Source organism: Homalodisca vitripennis, chromosome 6, assembly GCF_021130785.1.
Source record: "Homalodisca vitripennis isolate AUS2020 chromosome 6, UT_GWSS_2.1, whole genome shotgun sequence".
Taxonomy (NCBI): Eukaryota; Metazoa; Arthropoda; class Insecta; order Hemiptera; family Cicadellidae; genus Homalodisca; species Homalodisca vitripennis.
In genome coordinates, this window is record NC_060212.1 from 27,187,309 (window position 1) to 27,193,702 (window position 6,394).

Genomic DNA, 6,394 nt, shown 5'->3' on the forward strand with positions numbered 1-6,394 from the left:
CCGCCCAACCCCATGTTCTTTACTTACTATTTAGGCGCATACGCTTTACAGAAAATTATAAAAGGCTTATAGTTGTAGACTCAAGTCTATAGCTCTCTGGTCAAAGTGTTAGAATACGCATAGGATAATGCCCTTGAAATGTAATTAATACCTCTTTACTGACATGTGAAATTCAAGAGACGTTTGTTTTATAAATAATACAATTTTGTTCATGTACATAGCTTAGCTGAAGCAAGCGAATTTGGCTTGTGTATACCTGAGCACAATAAGATGTACAAGGGAGTGTTACAATGCACTTTATAATCATAGCAACTAGGTTTTTAAATTTAAAACGTATTTATATGTTTCAAATTAGCCACTACCAAATTCATTCGATAACCGTTAAGCGGGATTCCCACATTCCGCTTTGTGTGATTTTGTGTGCATGATTTGAAAGCACGATCACTTTTGAATGAGTTTACTTTGAGGAATTTAATTTGATTTGATTGCTCATACTCCTTGGAGGAAGAATCTACTTACCTCTTCTACCTCTATATCGAATTGAAAACGGTAAATATCGGTTCATTGGTTTCACTATCCAGGTCAGGATGATGAGGTCAGGATAAGTCACCCACACTGATTCTCTGACCATACAGACAAGATTAAAAGTCTTGCGTGCATTTAATCTTGTTTGAGTATTCATTTTCTATATAGACTAACTTGTATACTGTCTAACTTTTCTACAAGAAATATTTACTCTGGAGAAAAAAATAGTATTGATTGTAGCTTGCCACTCGTGAAACCATTATTTATTTCCGTTTCGTAGAATTTATATGGGACTGAATATATTGCTTATTATTAGTTTAAAGATTTGGAAGATGTCGTACCTGTCCTTTAATAATATTACATAATTACACAAAAGCATTCGTGCTATCATTAACATCTAAGCGGTACAGTATTATTGCAAATATGAACTGTGTTCATATTTATTGAAAAGACGTTATAGAATTGAAATTTTAGTAGATAAGGTATACATTGCTATAGCAGGATATACAAGATATTCCGCATAGAAAACCTGTTAGCAGTAAAGTGGATTTAGTTCAGTATACGAGTATACGAACCAATCCGTTATAAATATATATATTTGGCACTGAACTCTGTATTTTGTTATAAGACCCTGGCAATCAACTTTGTTTTCTTTAGTTACAGGGCCTCCCGTAAATTCTTCATATTTGAATATGTTAAACATGTAGAAAAAACTGGTTTTTACGCACTATTGATCATCCAATGACATTAATTAATCAATATTAATTTAACTTTTGGTGAAAGAAATTCATTAATTTTAATGTTAAATAGTGAGTAAAAAATATAGCAATAATAGGTTTTACATTTTCGAGTTTTAAAATGCATAGTTTCATAATCCAAGACCTTATAGATTGTCAGAAAATGTATCAGTTATTAGGAGAAAGGTATTTGTTATATAGGGTGAAAACAAATTCACACAGGGTTGGAAATTCCCTAACTTTTACTTGGTAAATATTTACTGCACCTATAAATCTAATTTTTTATGTAACTACCTTTTTTAGTGTTAGGAGGATGGCCTTAAAGACGTCAGAAGGATATCTTAAACTTATGCTGATTCAGAAGACATCAGAATAATTTAAATAGTGATTTCAGAAATAACAGCCAAAGAATTTTCATTTCCACCTGTTTAGTAATTCTTAGTATAAAATTAGATTGATCTATGTAAAATAGTTTATAAACATTTCAATTATCTTAAAAATAATAATTTGATTTCATTACAATAAACAAAATAAAATAAAGATTTCAATATTAAAAACAATAAAAGGTTTAATAATTCATAATAATCAAACTCCACAAATGATTTAAATTAATGATTAATTAAATTTATTCAGAGGTCAAAATATAGATAACAATTATTACTTACATCTACGCTGTCTGTAATAAGGAGGGGGGGAAAACTGCTCCGACATTTTAACTTTATTTACAGTCTATCTATTATAAACCACTGGTCCTAGCAAACAAATGTTTTTTTACCAACAGCTGAATACTTCAACACGTTAGTCTAACACTTCATAGCTTAAGTCTAAAAGCTGGCAGAGACCTAGGACAGCCAAAAAATAGGAGTGGCTGCTGACTAAGAGCGCACAGACTTCAACATCTACCAGAGGTTGGAAGTTCCCAGAGACATATAGTCCAGTTAATGTTATTTCCCGGTGATCGAGATTTCTTTGAAGTTTGAATACTTCCTTAGTCGGGGATTCCAGAGTTTGCAAAAGCCTGGAACAAAAATTATAGATGCTAGAAATTAGAATAATCTAGATTCCATTCTGAAAGGTTTAAAATGTCTACAATCAGAATAACCCTTATGGCGAATTATTCCAGATACCCAGTACATTAAGGGACCACCAGAAAGTTGTAGGAGCTAAAGGATATCAGAACATAGGTACCAATGTACGAAAAGGGCATTTCTGGGAGCTTCCAGAAGTCGAGGTTTTCCAGACCTTTCCTATTAATGGAGGAGCTAAAAATTTTTACTTCTCTCTGTCTGCATCTCACACGATATCTCGAGAGCGAACTGATCTCTAAATTATACATTTTAGTTTTCGCAATTTTTTTTAGATACATAATATTGAGTTCGATCAAGGAGAATATCACTCCAAGAGATTTGGTTCAGTGTTAGTGAAAGTGAATACAATAGTTTTATCGGTAGCCATGATGGCAAAGAATAAATAATTTTGTAAACACACATAGAAATATTTCATCCGTACACATTGTTCTGAATGAAAAATTTCATTTCTACATAAACAAGAATGAACTGTATGATGTTAAATGCCCATCTATAGGAATCGTCTAAACGCCATTTACGCCTACTACTAATTAAAAGCTGGCACAATGACTCTTCTGACTGCCTGAGGGAATGTAAATATTGTATATATTTATCCGAAAGTACTTATATTATATTAAATTATATTTTTCAATATTTCTTTTCATTAGGAGCATATAAGACTGAAGTAGAGTCCATAATGTAGTGAAGATTAAATTGAAAACGTAAAATAAACATTTTATAAGCTAAAGTATAAGCAGCAAGTAAACATTTATGTCATGTTCTAGTTTTGAGACTCAGTTTGTTTAACACTCGACTCTGGCCTCAGTAAAAAAATATGATCTAGGTTTATTACACAGGTAAGTGCTTCATGTCTATAATAATTACATTGCGGTAGCCAAAGTGTAGAACTTAAGTTGACCCACATTTTAGTACTACCTGGAGTGCAGCATATGTTGAGGGAAACTCTACTTCAAGTAAACACCTGGCTCGCTGAACATTTGGCCAGCTGTTGAAAAACCTATTCAGTGTTTAATTACGTTAGGTTATAGCTCTGGGTGTACCAGAGAACTACATATTGAAATAAGTAATTTCAGATATAGAATCAATAATTTTCTTTTTTTTTAATTAAAGAGGTGTTATTAACAACAACAGCAAAACAGTTTTACAAAACAGAATTTAATTGCAAAGTCTAATTATTTGTAGCATTGAATAGCGGTATAAATTGTTTTATAGAATATTTACGATTTTCTTCTAGTTACCTTCTTTATTAATGACTTATAAACATGAGTATCATAATAAAAAATATGTTTTATGATGACAGTTAATTGATGATCTAAGTAAACTATCGAAATGGTGAATAAAATTCACTTGCTGATGCGATATTTCATTCCTTAGAGACTGTTTATAAGATAAAACATTGTTACGAAAAAATATGTGTTTCCTGTTAATAAAAACACACAGCAACTATTGACTATAGGTATTTCACTCTTTCCCTGTGTCGGTTGCCAAGCAATATTAGCAATAGTAAACAATTTCTAATTAAAGTTATCTTCATCAAGCTCAGACATTTACTGGTCAGATAACCTGTTAGACCCAACGAAGTATAATGAAGAAACACTCTTCAATTCTTAGATAAGTCAGTTAGAGAAAAAGGTGAATAATAAGCCAAATTTGATCTTGAAGTGGGAGCTGATATTTGCAACGCTTTTAATATTAGGTGTGTTAGTCATACAAACCTGTGAGGAATCATTATATCACGTGGTATACAATTCTCAAAAAAATGTGTAAACCTCGAATTTATATATTTAAAAGTAATTTCATTAGAATAACCCAAGTATCGCTGTTATTGGATGTTTAAAGCCAATAAAATGTGATAATATTTACAGTGGCACTAATGGGAGTTTTATGTTACAGCGACAGCCATAATAACAGGTACTTTAAAGGGTGACAAACCAGAGCGACGTTACGATAACGGTGATAACCATGTAAATTTTTATAGCAGTGGAACAATTTAAAAATATTATTAATAGTAGAAATAATTTAGATATATCTGTTATTTATTTAATGTACATTACCTCAGTTCTCAGGCAGTACGTTTAACAATAATTTAATTCTCATAAACGTTCGTCAGATTTGGCAATCTTTCAAGCAGCTGGCTGAAGTACGAGATTGATTAAGTCAAATAAGTTTTAGAACGTAGTTTGCAAATTCCGAATAGTTGAAGTATGCTACCAACTACTGAAAAAGTATTTCTTATCATACACTAAGATTGTTCACAGTATAATAAAAGTTCGTTACAGTATAAATAAATACGCGTTCGAGTTGAATGCATTTGGTAAATCGATTTACTTATTTAACCCAGGATGATTTTGTCCTACCAGTCTGGCGGGCTGCTGTCCTAACACGCAGACGAAGGGTGCGAAAAATAAATCGAACCTGTTAGTTCTGCACTTAAATAATTGTTGCAATCTGTGTTAAACATTTAAAAAAAAGTGTTAAAAATTGCATAACGAAATGAGTGTTTATAACATCTATATAACTTGATCTACGTCGAACTGTTTTGAACCTTACAAATAATCACTGGAACCCAGTGGTCTTAATGAGATTACAATTTCGGAGTTTGTATGACCTTTAAAAGTTGCAGTATGGTTTGTAGATGCCATAAATCGGTATTTAATATAAACATGTTATTGCTTATAAATTATTTGTTCTATATGTATAGACGTTGAAATATAAAAAATCAATTTTAATTTAAGTATCGTTATTCCAAGCTTGGTTATCTATACTTTACAATGCGAGAAAGCCTATAATATATTATTTCATCCATTAGCCAAATTTTCGACTACAGATTAGTAAGGTACCCCTGGACATCTAATGGGTTGCTTGGATATAACAAACAACACACCTTAATGCTGTATAATGCACTAACGATTAGAAATCCGGCCTATAACTAATATTTAAGTATGAAATCAAATATATTAAATATACATAAGAAATTAAAGAAATTGTTTCGTTTATATCGGTATTTACGGTGATGGGTTTGCGAATACTACACGAAATTCCAGACATTTAACTTATGTCAAAGCAAAAACTTCTACAGAAAGAAAAGACTATTAGTCTCTGCAAAACTAGTAATATGAAAAAACACATCCACGGTTTTACCAGCCACAGAAAAGAATATAAGCCTAGGTTTGCAGAATGTCACGGAAAATATTATTAATTTCTTCGTTTAAAATACCGAAGACGGTGAAATAATGAAGTTAGATAAATATTTTGTGTATAATAAACCATTTATAGTAAAAAGTAAAGCCCGGAGTATATAATAGGTGCATATTATATCTGAAAATGTTTAATTTTCAACTTAAAAATATAAAAACATCTGTTTACAGCATACACTGCAGTGGTTACAAACCAGCTGTGTATAATGTCTGTAAAGTTTTAATGTTTGCTAGTACAAACAGCAAGAGAATTATATTACTTGTCATTTGAAAGGTTGAGATAATGCGATAAACATTTATGTTTTTAAAATTAAAATACATTTAGAAATAACTTATATATATAAAGATCAAGATAACCTTGAATTTCAGTATGTTGGCAATAAACAGAATTATATGGAGTAATCAGTGAGCCTAACCACGCGACAATATCGTCACCTGCTAATTACATTGTAACCAGGAGATCGTTGTGACATCCGCAATTAAAATTATGTTATGCAGCCATAAGTGGGGCAGTATTAACAGTTAAACCGCACTAATATCTCACATAACCATCCAATGATATTATAATTAGGTTTGGGAATATTAGCTCATGGTTTGGTCTTTGTATATTTGTTAATTAAATCAAAATTTTAAGTTACAACTGGGATTACATAATAGTTCAGGTGACGAGAGCCGATTTTCTTTACGAGAACGTGGGGAAATGTTCGATAGAAATAGGCCAACCTTCCGATAAAAGGAGAATGTGACAGCATACTCGAGATCCCCTGACAGTAATAAAAGGGACAATAGGTAAATAGCACCGTTGGAGAGAGAGCGCTCAATTGTTTAGGTCAGTTTTTTTATCTGG